Raw genomic sequence first — 5,563 nt, forward strand, 5'->3', positions numbered from 1 at the left:
ATTGAGATCACATCTAGCTCTCAACCCAAATTGTTTTTACACACAGAGTAGAAACTGCTTTAAAAGTTTGTAGTTTGTATATGTGTGTAGTGTGAATGGTTGTTTGTCTCTATATATCTGCCCTGCGATGGACTGTCCAGGGTGAACCCCGCCTTCGCCCGATGACAGCTGAGATCGGCTCCAGCCCCCCTAAATACAGGATAAGCGGTAGACGATGGTTGGATTCATGACTGGTCTCAACTATGACCCTACCCATGTGATCACAAACAACCAATAGAGAACAATCACATGAAAGTGACAGCAGTCCAACCACTTGGAGGTAGTACAATGACATTCTTTTCATGAAAATGCCACTAAATGCAATTAATGTTGAAACGCTCACAAATACAACATTCTGCTTGCTGCTGTAGCTAATGAGTCTGTAGTTATTACTCTTGCTGTGAGGCGAGAGTGCTACCCACTACACCACCGTGCAGCCCCCCAAAAAAGTAATAATAGAATAATTATTAAAGCTTCACATCTTTTCATGTAATGTTGGACTTTTTTGCTACCAAATTATGGAGAGTGGTATCGATAAGTATCAGAATAAATAAGCAGTATCATTATCAATATTTGTATTGATGAAATCCTAACGATACCCATCCCTACTGATATGACAGATTAGGATTAATAGGATTGCATATTTGTCCTTACCTAGTGACAGTGATGTGTCCAGTACAATCTATTGATGAAAGAAGGGCATTATGCCAGAATCTGGACTGCAGTATCTCTTGAGCAGCGCTTTGTTACAATCAAAGTTTGAAGGTTGAACTTAATTTTCAAAATATCTGAAAAGACATGCAGATAATGACATTTAATGACTCTTGTCCCTCATAAGATAGTAAAGCACCCACAAATCGGGATGTGTATTTATTGTTTAACAAGTGGTGTTTTGTAGTTGTAATGTTTATTAGGTCACTTCAAACACACTCCTTTAGGCATAAGCAGATGCAGGAGTCCAATAAGTGAGATAATTGACCTTTAACTAAAAGCCTGATTAGTGAGCAGTGCCAAGTGTTATGCTGTGATTTGTGAACAGAATCTGTCTGATTTATTCAATCGTTTTTATTTTGTGTAATTTCTCACCTGTGTAATGTATTCTATGAAAGACCTCATACAGAGTTGTAAGTCTGTTTCATTGTTCTTGTTGAAGTTATTCTTGCAGGTTTGGGTCCATCAATAAACAGTTTGTCAATTGAGATTTCCTGTTCCCTCATTGGGAAAAGGCCAATTCTACAGAATTTTCAGAGGGAACTAAGCATGCATGCTTGATCTAAGTTATTTCCCTTATTCTTTGATCAGTTCCAAAACTGTTCTGAGATTGCTGAATGGCTAGCTTATGTTATTTTAATTGTTGATTGAGCAGCTACAATGTTAGCATAGCCATGTTAGCATAGATCCAAACACCATTCAGAAAACATTTTTAAACTTAGGAAAAAAAAGTCAGCAATAACTTGTATGTTCATACGTACTGGCACTTAAAAATAGTACTTAGCATCATGTAGCATCTTACCCTAGCTCTATTTGTTGTATACCAGCAATGGGTTAACCAATTAGGAGTACTTGAAACTTGTTCTATTGACATTCTTTCTGTACAAACAGCCATATATTGTTGTTACACTTTTTCACAAATGTATTTATTGTAAGTCGCTTTGGAAAAAAAGAGTCTGCTAAATGCCCTAAATGTAAATGGGAATGTTTGTTTATTGCAAGTAAAGCACAACAAAATGGTTAATTTTGGGTTCGTACCATTTTAATAAAACAGCTGATGTGTCTTAGATACAAGGAAAAAGAAAGCAGCAATAGTGGTTATTTCAGCCAGGATTGATGAAGTGTTGTGGGTGTCGACAACGAGATAAGTCCTCCCTCTTCTCTTTTAAGGCCAGCACAAATGACACGAACACACTGAAATAATCCCGTAAATACACACAAATGATCATGCAAATGAACCAACATTCATAAATACTCCTGACACTCTTCACATGTTAGCAAATTATTACAGCCAACACTTTATCAACCCATAATATTAAATAAATGATAATAATAATTATTAAACTGGAAAATGGAGGGAAATCATCAGGGAATTGCACTTGATTTATGCTTGTTGACTGTGACTACATTTCCGACTATTTGCAACAGAACTGGTGGTAGTACACTGTAAACCCGCATAAGTTCAGAGAACTCAAAATTTATGCTGTAACTGATTACGTAAATACTTTTAAGTTAACCTAATAAATGTTTTGAGTTACACTATACTTAAAAAATATGTGTTCAGTTGACTTAATCTATATTCTAAGTTCAATATAATTTATAATTTTCCTTAACTTAATATTTATGTCTTCTTCATACTTAAATTATTTAAATTTAACTTTCATTAAATTGAAGTGCACTGTACTTAAAAAGTATTTTAAGCAATTATTAAAACTTGTATGTATACAAACTTAAAATTTTACTTCAGTCTTACTTAAAAAACATACTTGTAAATAACTCATAAGCTCATGAAAATTGTATTGATTTAAGTTCTGAATACTCAATTTTTACAATTGCAAACATGATTAGGTAGCTTTTGTGGTTAGACAGCCTACCAGGTGTAACTTCCATTCAGATGCTTTGGGCAAAAGCATATTCAACATACTGTCACATTAAGACACTTGGCACCAAAAACTCGCTTCTGTATGTGCATACAGACGTGTGAATGTGCATAGACACAAAGGGCCCTAGTTTCGTGGCGCAGCGCAGGGCGGCGCAGGGTGGCGGAGCCGGCGCAATGCAAGTTTCGACCCGCGCAGCTTTGCGCACCGTCAGTTTGGCAGTTTGGTGGATCGCCTGCGCCAAGATGGGTGTGGCGGCGCAGCAGGGGGAGGCGTCACAGATTCAGCTTGGCGTAGCGGAAGTTTCATGACAAAAAGGCTCGCCGAGACTGCGCTGAAAGCTCGCCAGCTCCAACCTGGTCTACTCTCGGCGCAAGGCGTAAATAAAGTCCATTCATTCAATGCGAATCACAGCTGGCGGAGTGGAAGTTTGGCTGACCGGCGCGCAGTGCGCACACGTCACCGAGACCTCACAGGCAGGTTTCCACAGTTCCAGGCACATTTAAATGCAATAAATAATCACAACAAACACTATTTAATGCAACTAATTGAATCAACACGTGAATGTATATCTATATAGATTGTCCCGTCACATCTGACGTCAGATCAAAGGCGGATGGCACGCGTAACAGAAACTCAGCCTCTCGGACCAAAACATCTCCCTCTCTCTCTCCTGTTTTTTATAATATGGGCATTGTTATTATTATGATACGCGCGCACAGCGCGTGATGAGCGTGGTGGGAGCAGCTGCGCTGCTTCTGTCATCGGGTTGTCAAGTGACGGAACTTGCGCTGAACCTCCCCTAACGCATTAAAGGTGAGGAGAGGAGCTCATTTGATTGGTGAAGATCTGAATCGGCTGTATTAATCCCAGTCCACGCCTCGTCTCCTCCTCGTCTCCCACTCACGCCTTCTTCTCCTCCCTCTTTCCCACTTGCGCGGGTGGGCGAGACGGGAGGTGTGCCTGCACGAGCCTGCGCGGTGCACGAAACTTGCAAAGTCCAGGCGGACACACCCCGTCGGCGCGGCGCAGGTGCGCTGAAAGCTGACTGCGCCTGGTCTACGAAACTAGGGCCCAAAGTGTAATGTGGTCCCATCAGCACTTTCTGGATGAAGGTAAACGTGTGAATGAGTTTCCTGGGGTAGTCCAAATGCAATACATACATCAAACCAAACAACAATACAAATGCTTTAGCCAACCTGGGGATGTTGCTCATCACAAGCTCATCTTCTACCACAATAGCAATGGATGCAGGACTGAAGTCAACTGGACTTGTAGTGTAGTGATGTCCAAATGAAGCTTCGTGAAGCATTTTCTTTATTTTCTGAGCCCAATAGATGGCGCTCTCTGTTCAACAAAGGGTTGAAGGCCGATATATTTCCATTGCTTTCAACCCTTTGTTGAACAGAGAGCGCCATCTATTGGGCTCAGAAAATAAAGAAAATGCTTCATGAAGCTTCATTTGGACATCACTATTGTAGTGCTCTCGGAGACCACCGTGACAAGGGCAACAGGCGTGTCAGTGATGGCGAATCGTCCTCCTGGAATATGCAGGTTATACAAGGTTAACTTTCAGGAACTAGACAATTGCATTATATTACTATTTCACAGGTGAAACCGCGATACATGAATTTTCAGTGCATTAATTACAGAAATGTACAAATGCAGGAGGTGTAGAGACATGGCAAAGGACTAACTCTTGAATAATGGCTATGTAGTGCTTAAATAACTGTGTCTGGGTGTCTGAGGACACAGCACCCAATTTGCACTTCCACTCCATCATTTGAAGTGCTTACTTTCAAACTAAATTAATTCTCCTACAAGTGAGTTTAAATCATTTGGCTTACCAAAGAAAAAGGTCAGTGCTGGTCAATATTCTCAACTTGATCCTGTGGAAACAGATACAATAAGCAGTAAGAAACCAGTTAAATTATGTAGGCTACTCAACAACAGCTTTACAATTTATTAACCCAGAAAGTGTTAATATAACTTACCAATAAAGTTGTTCTCAGATGATATAAGTGACTGTAGGTCATATACAGTCAATTACATAGATCTTCAAATGCACACACACAGACAGACTTGATTATTACAAATAATAATAAAATGTTAGCCCATTTATGGAGGGGGAGCAGCACAAGCTAAATCTCAGTTACCTTGATTTGTGTGCATGCTCGCTTCTCTGCATCCACTTCAGCCTAAGAGGAAAGAAAAAATGGAGGTTCAATGTAAGCTTGCAGATTGCATAAGCTAACCAACTTCATGTCCATGCATTACTACGGATGTAACTAACACTCAAGTGCATAAAAGTTACTGAGTTGGCTAATGGCTAAAACTAGCTGCAACTTAATGTTCGTTCGTCTTAAGATAGCTACTAGGCCTACGTTAGTTCATTCGGGTACATGTAAGAAGAAGAAAAATATTTACCAGATAAGGGAGCTTCACATAAATATCAGCGCCACACAAAGAAACGCTACGGCTGCTAACTGAAAAGAGTAACTAGCTAACATAGTCATCGTTAACGGCGCAGGCGCCGCAATTCAAAAATTAGCGTGAATCACCGCTTAGTTACCCTAAAAGTAAAAACATCGCAACGTTATAACAAGCAAAGCAGTTTTGACAAGTTTGTTTGGTTTACTTACAAGTTAATCCATGAACGAAGATGAGACGCGGACTCTCGCACACGGCAGCCATCTTGGACAAAAAAAATGACGTCGGTCAGGGCAGCAGATTCACAACGTCGTGACGTCATGCCATCCGTGTACGTAGCGTTTACTCAAAAGCGATCATTGATGGGGAATACTTTACTCATAAGTGCTGTGCCACAGAAAATTAAAACTAGATTAATCGTTCACATCACTGATTAGTTATAAGTTCTTTCAACTATTAAACAGATTTGAATTATTGTGCCCTCAGTCCTTATAAGTTAGTAG

The 5,563-nt window shown here is 40.0% G+C and overlaps 1 long non-coding RNA gene across 1 annotated transcript; it reads right to left on the minus strand.

Annotated features, from left to right (window-relative positions):
• Positions 1-4,386: 4,386 nt before the first annotated feature.
• Positions 4,387-5,338, minus strand: LOC311028775. The gene is made up of 3 exons (XR_014598789.1): positions 5,273-5,338; positions 4,625-4,828; positions 4,387-4,519 (listed from the first exon to the last, which is right to left on the minus strand). It is a non-coding gene; the product is annotated as an uncharacterized lncRNA (long non-coding RNA).
• Positions 5,339-5,563: the final 225 nt, after the last annotated feature.

The sequence above is a fragment of the Eutrigla gurnardus genome (assembly GCF_963514095.1).
Source record: "Eutrigla gurnardus genome assembly, chromosome: 18".
In the NCBI taxonomy this organism is placed as follows: domain Eukaryota; kingdom Metazoa; phylum Chordata; class Actinopteri; order Perciformes; family Triglidae; genus Eutrigla; species Eutrigla gurnardus.